A 19,094-nucleotide genomic window follows, 5' to 3' on the forward strand; every position below is an offset into this window, starting at 1 on the left:
TCACTTTAAAAAATACTTAAATTCCCCTACCTGGTTTGGCTGAGTGGATAGAGCAGTGGCCTGCAGACTGAAGGGTTCCCAGTTCGATTCCAGTCAAGGGCACATGCTCTGGTTTCGGGCTCAGTCCCCAGTAGGGGGCGTGCAGGAGGCAGCCAACCAATGATTTTCTCTCATCATTGATGTTTCTCTCTCTCCCTTTCCCTTCCTCTCTGAAATCAATAAAAATATATTTAAAAATTCTTAAGTAAGTGTATATAAGGGTACTTCTTTTTCCAGAAGACACTGCGCTGCAGAAATCTATTCCCAGTCTGCTTTTGACTTGCTGTGGAATCTTGGAGGAGTCACTGAGCTCCTTTGACTTGCAATGTTCAAACTTACTCATAAATTACAGATAATAGTAACTGCTCTAACAGTGGAGCTACTGTGAAGAAAGTAATATGAAAGGGCTCTGTACAGGTAATTTCCAGCTCATACTATATCAACCTACTGTTTATTCATTTTAGTGCATTCTTCATTTCAGGTAGAAATTTCTGACTGCTTCTTATGGTTTCTATGTCATTTTTTATGCAGTTGAAGGTCTCAGTTCCTTGAGCATCCTTATAACCTTTTTTTTTTTTTTAACTCTCTCTCTGATAAATTGCTTGCCTGCATTTCACATAGCTCTTTTTTTTTTCCCCTGGAGATTTCTCCTTTCCTTTCATTTGGGGCATGTTTCTTTGTCTCCCCATCATGGCTGTCTCTTTGTGCTTGTTTCTATGTAGTAGTAGGTAGATGTGTTGATTATCTACTTCTTCAATTCAGCTGCAGGTTTTATTATGTGAGTGTTTAAATAGTATGGGGTTTTCCTTTTGATTTTTCTTACTTACTAAAAATGTGACCATCTCTTAAGACATACAATATAATTTTTAACTTTTTCATCCATGCCCCTGGCATCCATTTGTCTACCAACCAGTCACTCCCATTCTTCTTTCAATCTGGCTTCTAAAATTTTCACCATACAGCTCCAGCTAGTGTCTAAAGAGGCACCCTGAGTATTGCAATTGACAAACTCATTATCCTTTGAGTACGGGACATTTCACCACTTCATACTCTCTTTTCTTTTTCCTTCTAGTGCAGAAGCACAGGGCTCCCTTAGCTCTAGCCTCATCCTAGCTAATCTTCTATTCTTTACTGGCTCCTCTTCTTTCTATTTTTAACATCACTGTTTGCCTGGATTTTTTTGTCTTGTTATCCTTTTTTGTCTTAAGCTCAGATCTCTCCAGTATTCTGGATACAACTATCCATTTTTATTTGTTATAGTAATTCCCTTCAGGCCCACTAGCACCTTTTGATTACTCTTCCTTTAATGAAAATTATTTTCCAAATCACCCGTGCATGAAACATTGGCATCTATTTGACTACTTTTTCTAACATTTACACTCACTTCCTATAATCTAGAATCAAATCATGAAGTTTTCCCATCTAACACTCCAAATGCCTGAGATGTGGCTTAGTGACTATCAAGCCAATCAGACAGAATTGCTATTAACTCCTTAGCTATTTGACTTTAGCCAGGTAACTTACTAATCCAAAAATAAGTTATAATATCACCTAATAGGTTATTGTAAAGATCAAACAAAATAAAATGACATTTGAAAGTTAAGATATAATATGACATTACTATGCCATTTTTCTATAAGTAACCTATTCCTCATGTATTATTTAAATGTTTCTATCTACATACATATCCCAGTTTTTTCTTCAGCCTAGAACATCTTCCCATCACATACCACTTATATTCTACCATCATTCAAGTCCATCTTAAATATTCTTCCCTTCATAAAGACTTTGCTGGTAAATTACCCTTCCATATTAATATACTCTTTCTTCCTTTTAACACTTATACTGCTTTGTAGCCAATGTCTGTATTTTTAAATTTTTTTGTTTTCTCTATTCCCTACACATGTCTCCCCACCATATTTTCAAATTCCTCAAAATATTCCTGCTACAATGTCATTGCTCACCTAGACTATTATTGATTTTACTACATTCATTTTCCCTTTATTTGAAGTAATAGCTCATTACCAGATAAAAATGGCAAATTTCTTACATAAATGGTATCATATTTATCTTTAGTACATAGCCTTATTCAAGTTGCTAAATAATTTAATTTGAATTCCTGTAAATTGTTAATGAATTCAATATAGTTAAGAAAAAAGTCAAAAGTACTTCGTACCATCTCCTGTTGTTCCATTCCATGACAGAAAATCAAAAAGAATACATTATTTTTTTACAATACATTATTATTGATGTTTCTATCTCTCTCTCCCTCTCCCTTCCTCTCTGAAATTAATAAAAATATATTCAAAAAAGAAAAGAAATACATTAAAAAACAAAAAGAAATATAAATTTCTTCTATATTTTTCCCTAAGAACCAGTTTGTTTCTATAAAAACTTTGGGAAAGAAAAAAAAAAAAGGATGTGCTATAATTTTCCCATAATGATGCAGAGTTTTTAAATAAGCAAATTACTTTTCATCTCCTTATTCTTCTTAGCCATGTCTCTGACATGAGAATTACCAATCTAATTAATCCTTGTATATATGCTATATTAAAATCACTGTCCAACACAGACTTTATTGGTGACTTAATTGTAGCATGCTTAGGCAGCATCCACACTTTATGCGATAATTTAAAACCTCTTACTGAGGCCTTTTTAAGTCAAATTTGATGATACCATTTGCATTAGAGAAAAACACAGTGAATGTTATAACACCAGACACCACAGTAAAATCCTTATTTATCTTATACCCTTGGTTACAGTTTTATTTTTAATAAGTAAATATTTCATACATCTGAGGATAATGTTCCAATTAGTTTCTGTTGACCATTTAAAAATGAAAATATTTCAAATCAAGGGTGAATTTCTCTTCTTTTGTAATGCACACATCTTTAAATGCTGTAATGTTCATTCAGATGCTCTAGCAACAGGTCTCTTTAATTTTCATAGTTGTTTTTTGTTTTGTTTTTTTAACCACTATCAGGCTCAAATGCTACAGAGCATACATGCTAGCCAGGCCACCTTTGTTTCTGGTTGTGCTTTGTTCCTATAAATCAACTGCAATAACCTGGCGCTTATACTCTTTCTTGTGAAACATCCATCAAGAAAAATAGTTCCAGAACTGAAAGTAAGTAAAATCAATTACTGCTTGTTTTTTTCATAGTAGAGTGGGTGCATCTTTGATTAACTCTATTGACTAAGCTTTTCTAAAATTTTGTAGGGCTAGAGATTACCCTCTAGAAAATTGATATCAATTCAAGTGAACCTTATCTGGGCATAATGCAAATAATTCATGTCCATAATAATATATATATAAATGTTGCCCAGGAGAGATGGAATTGGTTTTAGTCTGATTAAAAAAAAAAGATAACTCCAAGTATTACAATGTATTGCTATGTAGGATATTATCCAGTTTTACATCTCTTAGAAATATTTCAGCATTCTTGGCAGATGTTTTCCAAAATCTCCTTTGAACCCAGTTTTGACATTTTACTAATTACTTCATTAATTAATGAATTTTTTGAAATCTTTTACACATTTATTTTATATTACATGACAGTCATGTTTTTAATCCTTTAAAATTATAATTTAGGAAGCCCAAAACATATCTCAGTTTTAATAATATAAATATCATTATGAGTTAATATCTATCCTATCTTTACTATGTGACAGACATATCCTGAGTGTTGTCTCTAATTCACTTAATTTTCATAATAGCTCTACAGGGCTATAATCATTATCATCACACTAATTTATAGATGAGCAAGTTGAGGCATAAGGATTTAGCTTGTTGAGGGTTATATATCTGTATTTGAAGCCAAAATATTTGACTCTGTATAGTGCCTGTTAAAACTATGCATTTTTCTGAATTCATGCCTTCCTACCCAATAGGTTGTTTTTTATTAGGGGTTGGGGGTGGATGGGGATGGACTCACATCTTATCTTGATTCCTTTCCTTTTAAGATTCATTGCCAACTGTTCTATTATATCCCCCATGCCTTCCTAAGCGATGCCTAATGTCTAATCTGTACAGTGACCCTCACATCTTATGAACAATTTTAGCATAGTAGTTCGCCCACTTTACTATGCATCAGAATCACCTGGAAGGTTCGATAGACTGTAGACCGTTGAGCCCCATCCCAAAAGTGTCTGATTCAGTAGGTCTGGGTGGGGAAAAAGAATCTGCAATTCTACAAAGTTCCTATATGGTGCTGACACTGTGCAGAGGCCACACTTTGAAAATTACTGTCTTAGGATATACTGCTAAATCTCCTACAGGTCGACAGCTAATTAATCTAGGTTGGACATCATCTACTTCTTGATCATGATACTTTTACTGGTATTGACACTGGCTATCCCTGGATGACTGTAGCCTCGCCTCGTCCTCTTTTTGTTACCATAGAAGCATTTGTCCTCACATGCATTGTTATAACGATAGATGTAAATATTCTGAAATGTGGGGCTGACCTCCGCATAGTAGCAAATTCTCCTAAAGACTCCAGTACACAGCCCTATTTGTCACTCCTGCCTTAATCTGAATATAGGACAAGTAACATTTTGGGGAGGGTGAGGGAGTGGGAAGTTCTCTGAGACAGCAACTCTCCATTGTCATAATGTCTGCAAATTATTGCCCTTGACACAGCTGCTAATTACATTGCTCCTATTCCCATTACTATTGTAATTGCTTCCATCCAATCCCCTACTGCTTCCTAGCTCCAAGGCTGCCTCTTCATGGCCAAATAACTTTATGGGCACTGTGTCCTTTCTTCAAAGTTAGTCCTAATCTGGCATTGATGATTTATGGGGTCAATAGGATATTGGTTAAGCAGTAATAAGAAATAGAGAGTAAACAGACCTGACATTCAACTATCTGATGGTATTTCCACTGGTTTTGAAGAAAGGTAAAGAGAAAAACATTTATTTTGAAAAAAAGGGAAAATAGTATCGTTTATTATTTATTGACATCAATAATAAACCTTTTTTAACAGGTTTAAGCAAACCTATTTGTTGATCAAACTGTAGCAGGTTGCTCGGTCACATTAAGCTTAATGCACCATTATTGACAGAGGCCTGGTTTCCAAATGTGCTTTTAAAATGGTTTTCTTCCAGGTCATTTTCTTATTAGGAGATTTTACAGTAGGTACTCAGCCTATAACCACATCGCAAGGCCAAAGTATATGATGCTATCAGTATTAATGTATTTATAAGTTGGTTTGAAAGGTTTGATAGATTCTTGCTGAAGTGACAAGAGAACCAGTTTCAACGGACAATGGAAAGTGCTCTCTACTCATTTCTGATGGCGACCAAGAGGAAACTGGCAATGGGCTCTGGTCAGAAATAGAGCAAACGGACAGAAGTAGGTATATTTTAAAGAATACCTCTAACATAACTTTCATAAATAGGATGTCAATTCTGATCTTTTTATAGTAAAGGAAAAAGAAAAAGCATATCCTGGGGCTCCAGCTTCCTTTGACTTCTCCCATGATACCCTTTCCAGAAAAATTCAAGAGTGGCAGCTACTGAAATAATGTCTGCTTAATATCCACTTAGAAATCACCTAACTTATAATTCATCTATCATAAATCCTTTTTTAATCCACTAATTGTCTTATGGTAATGATTGTTTTTTTTGTGTGTGTTTTTTTAAAATATATTTTATTGATTTTTTACAGAGAGGAAGGGAGAGGGATAGAGAGTTTGAAACATCGATCAGCCACCTCCTGTACACCCCCTACTGGGGATGTGCCCGCAACCACGGTACATGCCCTTGACCAGAATCGAACCTGGGACCCTTCAATTCCCAGGCCGATGCTCTATCCACTGAGCCAAACCGGTTAGGGTGGTAATGACTGTTTTTATTGGGACTACTGAGGGATAAAGTGCATATTATTTTATTTTAATTAACTGGGATGGGGAGGAGAGAAACATCCTCAGTTGCCTTCCGTAGTGCCCTGACCTGGGATCAAACCTGCCACCTTTTGGTGTACGGGATGACGTTCCAATCAACTGAGGTACCCAGCCAGAGCTATTTTATTATTTTTAAATGTACATTAACTGCTATCAAATAATGTTGCTTTTCTCTACGGGTTGCTGAACTGTGGGTTAAATTTCGAGTAAAGTACCTGTGCTAGGTGAAGTATAAGTGTGAAGAAAGGGCTTTTGTTAATAACAGCTTTATTGAGATATAATTCACATGCAATAAATTAATCCACTTAAAGTTTAAAATTTAATGGTTTTCAGTACATTCACAGATATATGCAATATTACCACCATGAATATTAGAATATTTTCATCTAAAAAAGAAACTTCATACCCTGTGGTTATCACAATCCTATTTTGTTCCTGCTCTAGCTTATCCCCATCCCTAAACAATCACTAAACTACTGCTCTGCAGATTTGACCATGCTGCATGTCACAGAAATGAAATAATATATTGTGTTGTATTCCTGGTATCATTCACTTAGAATATTTTCAAAGTTCACCCATTTTTCAGTATGTATAGGCACTTCAACTCATTTTTATGGCTGAATGATATTCCACTGTTGAAAGTATTACAAATGCTCCCCTTTTCCCCCCATTAACCCCGTCTAGTGTGCCCCCGCCCTCCATCCAGGCCTCAAAGATCCATATGCTATCATGCCAAAAGTGGAACTCCAGGGGGTTCATCCTCTATAATAAAAGCCTAATATACTAAGTGTCTGCTCGACCAGTCGGCCCTTCAACCAAAGTGTAATATGCTAATGATATGCTAAGGCCGCTCAACCGCTCACTATGGCATGCACTGACCACCAGGGGGCAGATGCTCTGACCAGTAGGTTAGCTTGTTGCTGGGGTCCAGCAGATTGGGACTGAGCAAGACACAAGTAAACTACTAGCCAACTTTGTAATGTATTGACTCAGTAAATTATTTAAAAAATTTCCTTTCAGAGGTAGTCATTAACCTTAACAGTGAAATATAAACTAACTATATTAATAATATAATTCCCATTAAGGAAGCCAATAATTCATTATGAGCTATATTTTGCTTCATACAATGTTTCTAGTATACATATTCAGACACAAAATCTGCAATGCTGCACTAATCACATAGTAAATAGAATAGTATTTTTATCATGAGCTCTCATTTCTTCTGGATACTTATACCTTTTAATAGGTTAGTTTTAAAGAACAATTGTGAATGGTTTTTAGACTGAGAATACCATTTAATCAGGAAATTTAACTTCTCTGAAATTTAACTTCGTAGCTTTTAATGGCAAATATGATGACAAACACAATGATTATTTTTTCCTTTAAAAATTATAACTGATTTTACCACTACTTCTTTTAGAAATATAGCAAAACCACCAATATTGCACTAATGTTCAAAGCAAGTTCAAACTTAAAAAAAAAAAAGAAGTGTGTCCTTCAAAAAATGAAATGATCTACGTGGTTATGAGGCCAATATGAATTTTTTATCAAAAGGAATAAAGAATCAGAAATATAAAAAAATAGGTATATATGTGAAGTGAGCCTGCAGCTTCTTGCTTCAAATTAACTTTATCAGACTTGCTGTTGTACCTCCTGCCAATTCTCTACAGACTGTTAACGCCTACACTTTAAAACTGACTTATATTTTCATAGCAGCGAAGCCCATTTTTTTTAAGTTCTGTGTCTTAAAACTCTCCAATAATTCTACAATTCAAATCTTAGAAAAAAATCTAGTAACAGCATCCTTTTTCTTTCCTTAGCAAATCTTAACCTATACAGTCATTACAGAAATGTAAAGCATAAAAATAAGGTAGCCCAGGGCATTAAGTTCCAATCCAGTAATTAATCAAGTGTCCATTCAATTATCTAGGAATGAATTACAACTTTAAATTCTACTTTTTGATAAGTTTTACCTTTAATTCCTACAATTACTTTTTTAAAGATATAAAAATATGGAGCTTGGTCTACATTTATCATTATACTACTAAATTAAATCAGAAAGTGTTTCTGAAAAATAATATATGAACATCAGCTAGGGTTTCCAAAGAGGAGTGTTTATTTAATAGGGAAAGTAAAGTCTAAAAGAGGTAATAAAATCTGCTGAAACCCAGATTTTAGTTACTAAAGTCAAATGCATTTTACAACATCAACATTGATAGATTCTGTGGTGCTACAGATAAACTTGAATTAAAATAGAAATTGTTTTAAAAGAAGTTAGTTTTTATAGATGCACCACCTCTTTTCATCTGATTGAGAAGCATAAGATACAATGGTATTATTTCAAAATTTAATAGACCATAATAGCGCAGTTACCTCACATATAAAGTATGAATGCGAATTCTATATTTTCAAGCTTCTTTTAATTCTTGCACACTCATGGAAAAATTGTGAATAACATTTATTTTTGACAAATGACAATTGTGTATATATGGTATAAAATGTGATGTTTTGATATAATATACATTGTGAAATGATTAACACAATCAAACTAATTAACATAACCATCATCTCAAATAGGTACCTTTTGCATCTGTTTGTATGGCAAGGATACTTGAAATGTACTCTTTTAGCAAATTTCAAGTATACATTATTATTAATTATAGTCACCAAGCTATTCATTAAGACTCTAAAACAGAGGTCCTCAAACTTTTTAAACAGGGGGCCAGTTCACTGTCTCTCAGACATTTCACACATGCGCACTGTGGGCCCGGGACGAGTTGGCTGCTAAGCAGGACAGGCAGTGGCTGCAAAAATACCAGGCGGGCCCGATAAATGTTTTCGGCAGGCTGCAGGTGGCCTGCGGGCCGTAGTTTGAGGACCCCTGCTCTAAAACATACTCCACATATAAATGAGATCATAGAATATTTGTCTTTCTGTGTCTGGTTTATTTGTCTTGAGATAATGTCCTTATTTTTTAAGGATTGGATACATTCTATTTTTTATGACTACATTTTCTTTATCCATTCATTTGTCAAAAAACACTCAGATTGTTCCATATCTTAGCTATTGTGAATAATGCTGCAATGAACTTGAGAATCCAGACATATTTTTGAGATACTGACTCCATTACCTTTGGGTATACACCCAGAAGTAGGATTGCCGGATCTAATGGTAGTTCTACTTTTTTTTTTTAGAAACCTCCACACCGTTTTACATAATGGCTGTACCAATTTACATCCTGGCCAACAGTGCATAAGGGTTCTCTTTCTCCACATACTCTCCCACGCTTAACTTTTGACTTTCTGATAATAGCATCTTAACAGGTCTGAGGTAGTATCTCCTTGTAGTTTTGATTTGCATTTCTCTCTCTGATCATTCATGATGTTGAGCAACTTTTCATTTATCTGCTGGCTGTTAACGTAAAAACCATTGAAACCTGTAAAGAATTTTTGAGAGTTTATTTGAGCCAAACTGTCAACATATGCTGGGGAGCAGAACCTCAATGAATTGAGATAATGCTCCAGAGAATGGCGGGTTACATCTGTATTTATACATTGCAATCAAAGGAAAGGGACGTATGTGGGTTACAGGAAATCCATTGGTGATAGACTAGAAAGGCAGGAGAAAGCAAAGCAGGGAAACCCCTGGGAATGGATAAAAAGTAAAATGACAGATACATACTTAGGGGGGTGCAGGAATAATTAACATAACAATGAAGGAATTTGTGGTATCTGTCCTGGAGCCCAGGCACATTAGGTTGTACCCCAAGGGGTCCATAAAAAGGGAAGTTACAAGTTACCCTGACATTTCAAGGGTATTATAGATGCAAAAAGACAGATAGGCTCAGTTAAGGTAAAGGTTGACCTTGTCAGTGAAGATACCTGCCTAGGATGTAACTACCCATCATAACTGCTTTTAGTTAAAGTTTAATTTCAGACCATCCTTTGTGGTGACTTTAGGTCTCTGAGTTTGCAAGACCACCATGTAGGCCTTACCTGAGCTTGTCAGGTCAGCATGTGGCCCCTTTGTCCACATGGCCATTTGTATGTCTTCTTTGGAAAAACGTCTACTCAGGTCATCTGCCCATTTTTAATAGCTGCTTTTTTTTTTTTTTTTTTTTTTTTTTGCTGTTGAATTATATGAGTTCCTTATATATTTTGAATATTAACCCTTTATCATACATATGGTTTGCAAATATATATTTTCTCCCATTCTGTAAGTTGTTGATGGTTTTCTTTGACATACAAACCATTTTAGTTTGATGTAATCCCACTTGTTTACTTTTCCTTTTGTTGCCTGTGCTTTTGGTGTCAATTCCAAAAACACCATTGTCAAGACTAAGATCAACATTTTCCCATTGTCTACAAGGAGCTTTACGGTTCCAGGTCTTTCACTAAGACTTTAATCCATTTAAGAGTGTTGTGTGTGTGTGTGCGTGTGTGTGTGTGTGTGTGTGTGTGTGTGTATGGTGTAATATAAACTTCAATTACATGCTTTTGTGTGTGGCTATCTAGTTTTCTAACATTATTTATTGAATAGACTATTCTCTCCTCAATGTATATTCTTGGTGTCTTCGTCAAAAATTTAGTTGATCACATATGCATGGGTGTACTACAGGACTCTATGCTGCTCTATTAGTCTCTGTGTCTACTTTAATGCCATTCCAATACAGTTTTGACTACTATAGCTTTGTAATATATTTTGAAGTCAGAAAGCTTTTTTCTTCTTGCTCATAGCTATTTGGGGTCTTATGTGGTTAAAAATGAATTTTAGGATTGATTTTTTTCTACTTCTCTGTAAAAAAAATGCCATTGGGATTATGATAGAGATTATATTGACTCTATAGATTGTTTTGGGCAGATGGACATTTTAACAATATTAATTCTTCTAATTGATGAACACTGGATATCTATTTGTTTAATATATTCCTAAGTATTTTATTCTTTTTTTTGGTATTGTAAATTAGATTGTTTTCTTAATGTCTTTTCATATAGTTCATTGTTAGTACATAGAAGTGGGATTGATGTGAATCCCATTTGTAACTCTGCTTTGATAAATATAAACTGAATTAATTCTCTAAGGTTATAACCTAAAAATGTTAATTAAGTGATCTCTTCAAATAATCCCCTATATCTTCCCCTCTCAAAAAGTGAGAATAATTATAAATTAATTTTAAAGATTTATAGACTTAAAGAAGGAAACTAGACCAGGGTGGGAAAATGACTTGTTTAAAATGACAGGGCATCCAAAGCAAAGCAGATGACAGAACTGGGAACAACTGCCTCCCAATGCCATGCTCTGTCTTCTCAAGTTACTTCTTTCTTTAAACCACATAAACTCTACACTATTGGCATTTGGGACCCACTGATTTATTGTAGAAGTTGCTCTGAGTATTACAGAATGTTTAGCAGTATCCCTGGCCTCTACCCACTAGATGCCTGTTGTATTTCTTTCCTGGTTGTGGCAATCAAAAATGTATCCAGATATTATCAAATATACCCTGGGTAGTACAAAATCTTAACAATTGCAGCCACTGCCTTAAAATTAATGAAGCCGAAGTTCTGGAGAAAGCATTAAAACAGTAATAATAATCAAGAAAAAAATATGGGAATTTGCCTAGCCTCTCCATTTCTTTTGTTTTCAATATATATGCCCTTTGAATGCAGAACTATATCTGATTCAGTATTGTTACTTCATAGCCCTAGCATATTGGCAAGATAGTAAATAAACTGGTTTGATATGGCATTATTTCAAATTTGTCAGAAGGAAAATGTGTTGGATATTTAATTACGTGCACCCTCTGGATTTCCAAAAAGGCATAAAAATTTGCCAAAATATTATACTTACTAGTCATATGGCAATTTCTTACATAAGTTGCAAATTAACCGAGAACTGAAGTGGTGCTGGTTTCTCTTGCATGCAACATTTGAACTGTCCTCAATTTTCACTTGCATCCCACACAGAAGACTTCCTGCCTTTTCTGACAGAAACTTAAAAATTCAGGCTGTGACTCGGGTGGACAGAAGTCGGCCATGGCTGCAAAAGCTCACTGCACACAAATCTATTTTTAGTTAATTACTTTAATTCCAGAAAAGAAATTGGAATCTTGCTTCCTTCACATGAAACCAAAAAGACAGCCTTAATAAGTCAACTTTATTATTGTGTGTGTCGGGGGGGGGGGGGGGGGGGGGGGGGCGGGGGGGGGGCGGGAGGTCCTTATATATCTGTATTCTGAATATTCCTAAAGTATGCAAGTCTAAACATTTTAGGTAAAATAACACAATTATATTTCAACTTAAAGGGGTTTTGGTAATATAACACAGAAATCTAAGTAGTTAAATGCATCTTCTATATAGCAGATGATCAATAGAATATTAACTGTTTGAGTGGTTGTAATTAAACAAGATGTTTTACCATTAAAATTATAACAATCTTAAAACTATCTTGTTTTATTTAGGTGTTTTTGTTTTGTTTTGTTTTGTTTTTTGGTACATAGTCCCTTATGAACCTGCTCCACAAACTTTGTTGAGGATTATATAATGAAGAAAAGCAAGTAAAGACCAGTCTATACAAAACAGGAAAAGAAAGTAACTACTTTACTGATTGATAATTCTGAATGCTAAATTCCACACATTACATGTGTGAAAAGAACAAATAGTGGTCAAATATATACCTTGATTCAGAATCTAAACAAGACCCTTCCCAATATTGTGTGAACTTATCTTGCCTACAACTGGTGGGGGTGTAGGTTGTAGCTGGTGAGGAGAATATTATTCAGCTTATTGGCAGTCAAAGTATGAGAAGATGTTTCTTTTGTCACTTAATGTGGCTTCAGATAAAAGCAACAATGATGGAATAAAATTATCTTCCTAGCCACAGTGTATAGAAAAAATATTTATAAAACCACGATATACTCTTATTACTCAATGTTTCTTATAAACTGATGGTAGTTTTAAAATCTAACCGTAAAGCAGTAATTTAATTCGGTTAGTAAGGCAGGATAGTAAGAAGCTAAAAAAATTCCTGAGCAAGTGGGATAGGGAAACTAAGACAAGATAAATAAGGTAAAAAAAATTTTACCAATTTATAGCCAGCTAGTGAATCACAAGAACTTATCTTCCTAACCAAGGACACTGGAGAACAAATGGCTTATACCTCCCCCCCCAGACCAGAGAATAAATAGTTTAAATCACCATGGTCGGGGATATAGAGGACAGAGACCCAATTAATACCATTTGTGCCAGCCAAACCCAAGGACAGATGGAGAAAAAATAACAAAGACCTGATTAGAGCCAGACAGACCCCAAGTAAAAATCAAACAATAAAGCCAACCAAAAAGTAATACCAAACTCCCTTATATGCTCATTGTAATACATCAACATATTTAAAACACACCTAGAAAGCTAACAAATATTCTGCTGAAACCCTTCCCTAAGATTCTTGCCCACAGAAAAATAAATAAATAAATACTCTCAAGACAAAAATACCAGTGTGGCCTTGCTCTGGAGCATGCCCATGCCTGTGCTCTGGCATGACCGTTTTACTTTCCTTCTCCTAAGGGTCCCCAGGAGACTTACAACCAGGGGAGCAGAGGGCATCAGCAGCTCCTCTCAGGCTTCCCCCCTGAACCTGTCTCCAAAGCCCCCTTTTCCTCTGACTTCCCACTGAGCTAACAGCAGCCCCGTCTTGGCTCACTTCTTTCCTATAACATTTCTAGGAGCCAAAGCAGAGCACCACTTAGTCTCCCTCCTGTTGCTTCTTCTGCCCTAAGTCCTTCCTTCATTTCACTGTCGTCAACTTTAATACAAAATCACCAAAACTCATGTGATGAAATCTTTTCTACACTAAGTCAAAAACCCACACAATACAGGCCTGCCGGAGGCAGTCCCAGACTGGTCCTGCTCCAGTGACAATTAGGACTGGACACATAAGTATGCCTGAGGCAATTCAATTTTAATGGTATCATTTATTCACTGTGGAACTAAGATACCAGTCCAATAGCTATTAGATGCCAGATTGTCACAGTGTCTACTGTCTTCTCAAATCCAGTCTATATATCCTTTTGTAGAGAACAGATCAGTACTTGACAAAGGAAAAGGAAAAGGGTTATATTGTTATAGCAGGGATGGAAAGAAAGTGACATTGGTTTTTCCGTAAGGGTACTTTTGCTTAGGCATTGCTAATGCATAAAATGTAATTTGCTTTAAAAATCCTCTGTCAAAATTCTACTCATTCTTTATAATCCAGCTAAGCCCACTGCTCCAAGGAGACTTCATTAATCTGCTCTCTGGAACAAAGAATACAAATGATTAACTTTTTATCTCCTCAGAACTTTTTATTCCTGCGTGGATCTTTCTTATGGCACTGAGCATGTTTTGGCTCACATTATAATTATTTGTATTCAGAGCTTATCACCATTACTGGTTTTTAAGCTCTTTTGGTAAACTGATGATGCTATCTATCTCCAATTACTGTTTATTTAATAATCTTTTTTCTTCTGCCTAGCCCATAGCCAATGACTTTCCAAGAAGTCTGGAAAGATGATGATCCCCGAGAGATCTGTTCTTGGACTCATTCATGGAACTAAAGGTTAATTACAATTGTTCAATACTTTAATAGAGGAAGACCTTTTTCAACAGGTGAGAATTCTAAGAACCATAATATTAATATTACCATAGTTAGATAGCTATTTGTATTAGTTTCCTAGGCTGCCATACAAAATAAACTGGGGAGCTTAAACAGCAGAGATTTGTTTTATCACAGTTGTAAAGGCTAGAAATCCAAGATCAATGAGGCTGCAAGTTTGGTTTCTTTTCTTTTTTAAAAAATATGGAACACTTCACAAATTTGCGTGTCATCCTTGCGCAGGGGCCGTGCTAATATTCTCTGTATCAGGCGCCCGGCTAGCTCAGTCGGTAGAGCATGTGACTCTTAATATTCTCTGTATCATTCCAATTTTAGTATATGTGCTGCCGAAGCGAGCACAGGTTTGGTTTCTTCTGATGCCTCTCTCCTGGCTACCTTCTTATTGTGTCTTCACATGGCTGTCCCTCAGTCTAAGTAATCTGTGTCCTAACCTCTTCTTATTAAGTACACGGGTCATTTGAACTAGGACCATTCTAATGACTCCTTTGACTCCTTTTTAACTTAACTACCTTTTCACAGACCCTATCTCCTAATACAGTCACATTCAAGGATACTGGTGTTAGAACTTCAACATATGAGGGGGGGACAGGCGGGGGGGAGGAGAATTCATCCCATGACACTGCCTATTTGAATATCTAACTTTCTAACTATACTGTTATCTTAATATTTCCCCATGATAAACTCTCAAAATTAATACAAATATACATATTTTTTGCTTGTTTTATAGCGTATTTATTTACCATGTTGGTTTAGATTTTCTAAATAGGTTAAGTGTTCATTTTAAAGTAAGAAATGGTATTTTCTGAGGAAGGATAATAATTCTAGTTCTCCAAAACTTTTTTCAAGAATAAGATTCTAAAAGCATTTCATAAACACTAAATGACTTTCAAAAATTCCTGAATTATATTTTTTCTGTTTTTAGATGTAATATTAAATTTATCCAGATATAAAATATAAATCACAGATTATGAATACACACATTTTCCAAATTTTTATTTTATTCTTATTAATTCTGGTTTTAAAATATCCCCTTTCTGATAGGAATAAAACTTGGTTCATATCCAAGGCCCTAAACAGAAATGTGTACTTATAATTTCGGTATTTGAATCCTTGGCTGAGAAATCAATTTTTAAACACAGAGATTTGGCTATCATTGGCATTTCTTACACTCTGTACTTTAACATTTTCACAAGTATGGAACAACAAAATAATAGTTGTGCTTTGCCCAGGAGCAATTATTTTAAGGATAGAAAGGAAAATCAATATGAGACAGCAAACTCGTCCAAGTAACATTTAAGAAATAGAAAACAATTAGTTACTTTGAAATGCTCCAGCTAGATATTGTACCCCAATTTGTGCTTTCTCAACTTGGGAGCTACTAAAACTTCATTATGAATATAAAACTAACACAAAAATAGGAAACAGCTCAAACTCTAAATACCAAAGATAAACATGACAAAGAAAGCTTTTTATTACATAAGTCAGTTGTTTACCTTTTTTTCCCAGATAACACTGCCACCTCTTTGGAAAGAATGACAATTAGTAATTTGCCTTTATCTGATAATATTTTTAACATCAAAGAGATTATGAAAGAATTGCTTATTATCTACCTACAAATGGATGTATCCTTATATGCACAGATATGACATTTGTTAACATAAAATGTCATCATGGGAGAGGGGGTAGGGGCTGGACAGAGGAGGATAAAGGGGGGGAGGAATGGGAGACATCTGTAATACTATCAACAATAAAAATATACATATTTTAAAATGTATATATGATTAAATTTTCTAAAAAGCATTATACACAGCTTCTACTTTAAGCCCAATGTAATATATATATATAAGAAACTAAGATATTAAAAATGAGTTTCTTCATATATTTTATTGTTCATTAAATACTGGCTAATTTTGAAAATGCTGCAACTATTTTTTACATCATCATTGTCAATTTGACTTGCATATTGAGTTCAAAATTTATTTCTCTTGGTTTTCATATTAATGATGACAGAGAGGCCACCATAAACATCTACAATATACATAAATGATTGCAATCAGTACTTTTTGTCACAAGTACTAGCAATTCCCATTTAATGAGAGGTTACTATTTTTCAGGTACTATATTAAATGCTTAAACATGAATATATAGATAAACTGTGGTACATCCATATAATGTAATATTATTCAATATTAAATAGAAATGAGTTATCAAGACATGAAAAGACATCGAGGAACCTTAAATGCATATTACTCAGTGAAAGATGTCAATGTGAAAAGATTACAGCTGTATAATTCCAACTGTATGACATTCTGAAAAAAGCAAAACTATGGATACTGTAAGATTAGTGATTGCTTGGGTTTAGAAAGTGTGTGTGTTGGGGGGATGAATAATTGCATTATAGGATTTTTAGGGCAGTGAAAAGTCTCTGTATAATAATAATAATAATAATAATAATAATATAATATAATATATATATATAATTTTATTTTTTCCAAAACTATAGAATGCATAACATGATTACTGAACTGCAATACAAACTATGAACTTTCAGTGATTATAATGTCAATGTAGATTCAACTGGAACAAATGAAAGACTCTGGTGGGCTATGTTGATAATGTGGGAGGTTATTCATGTGTGGGGCAGTGGGTACATGGGAAATTTCTGTACCTCCTCATTTTTTGCTGTGAGCCTTAAACTGCCCTATAAAAAGAAAGAAAAAAGAAAGAAAGAAAGAAAAAAAAGCATGTTCTAAAGTTAGAAATATTTGGAGTCCAAAACGATCTCCACTACTTTTTAGTGATTTGAGTCAGGTAGTAACTTCTCTAAGACTACAATTCCATCTGTAAAAAGGAAACATTCATAGTCTGACTTAACAGGAAAATACTGTTAATAAATTTTCATGCCACATGTTTAGCACAATTTCTCTAATGCTTTTATTCCAAGCTCGTATTTGTAAACAATTTACTGGCTATCTCACAGGAATCAAAAAATCACCATGACCACAAACTAAAGTATGATTATTTCACTGCTTTCATACCTGCTGTGCATCCTATATCCCTATCTTGTCAGTGTTACACAGTCATTAGCTATAAATAGGAATGATCTTGACTTCTCCTTCTCAACCTTACTGCACATAGATTCTACCATGTAATTAGGTTTATAATCCAATACCCCTGTCCTTTACTGTTCTGTACTGATCATCTCTCATCTAATCAAGGACATCATCCCCAATATTGAAGACTCTAGCTTCAGTTTAATATTCGTGCTTCTTATTAATTCTCTACACTGCTGCTGGAATGATTTTTTTAAGGCAAATAATGTCCCACTTATAATTTTTAAGTTGGGTTCCCATTGCCATCCAGAGAAGCTTATGACGGCATTTTCCACAGTAAAATGCAGCCGGCCTTTTATGGTCTGGTCTTCCTACCTCTTTGGCCTCTTCTGCCAACATCACAAGTTTACATCACTATTCAGACACTTTAGCTTAAAGTTTTCTGTAGATTTTCTACTCTTTCATGCCATTTCCTCTTACTGAGGCCCATGTACTTTTTTCATCCGGTTATTTTTTCTTATCCTTTGAGTGCCACATTTAGCTTCACTAAATCAGTTCCCTTCTCAGCCTACTCTGACAAATAATATGCCTTGCCATATCTTTCCCACCTCTGTAAACCATTGCACTACCACAAAGGTTTGTTTTCCTGTCTTGCAGACTTGATACAAGCAACTTGACATCAAGGGTTATACTGAGTTCAAACCAATATAATAACAACTATAAAGTCATTAGAATATAAAATGTGCTTCCTTAATATTTGTGAATATTGAAAGAAAAGAATAAAGGAATAGATGGTGAAAAGCATGGAAAGAACCATGGTGGTAAGGAGTGATAGAAGAAGGGAGGAATAGAGACAAATTAGAGCAGATATTATTTTGGAAAGATCACTTAAACAAATAGAATGTAAAGCATTTAGTGAGTTTAACAGAAAACAAGGAATTGAGCTACATTTTAGAGTTATCTGACTATGTATAATAATCTGGGAATTCACTCTAAATCCACTCAATCATTTTAAGTTTTCAATAACACTCTTCTTTTCAATATAGATAAGTAGTCCCTAAACTGCAATCTATAATACTAAAAGTGTAATATGCAAATAGACCAAACAACCGAACAGCAGAACGACCATCTGGACGACCTTCTGGATGACCATGCTATGACACCCACTGGTGCCAGGCCAGCCAAGGCGGGTGCAATGCGATTGGTCGGGGGCCCGGCCATCATCCCATGATTGCCCTGCAGAGGGAGGCTCAGGCCACCGGCTGGCAGGTCAATCGATTAATCAGGGGGCTCCACAAGTGCCCCGAAGAGGGAGGCCCAGGCCACTGACCAGTGGGCTGCAGCAGGTGTGTGGGGCCTCCCTCTACAGGGCATGATCCATCGCCCCAAAGAGGGAGGCCCAGGCTACCCCACAGCAGCACTGTGGTGGGTGGGCGAGGCCTCCCTCTGC

At 35.2% G+C, this 19,094-nt stretch overlaps 1 protein-coding gene and 1 pseudogene across 4 annotated transcripts in view; both read right to left on the bottom strand.

The window, feature by feature from the left end:
* Positions 1-19,094, bottom strand: part of PCLO (piccolo presynaptic cytomatrix protein) — a 280,850-nt gene that overhangs the window by 183,515 nt on the left and 78,241 nt on the right. The window lies entirely within an intron of this gene.
* Positions 14,769-14,930, bottom strand: LOC139017065 (U6 spliceosomal RNA; annotated as a pseudogene).

The sequence above is a fragment of the Myotis yumanensis genome, unplaced genomic scaffold (assembly GCF_028538775.1).
Source record: "Myotis yumanensis isolate MYYU_CA2020_CCGP unplaced genomic scaffold, mMyoYum1.0.hap1 SCAF_9, whole genome shotgun sequence".
NCBI lineage: Eukaryota > Metazoa > Chordata > Mammalia > Chiroptera > Vespertilionidae > Myotis > Myotis yumanensis.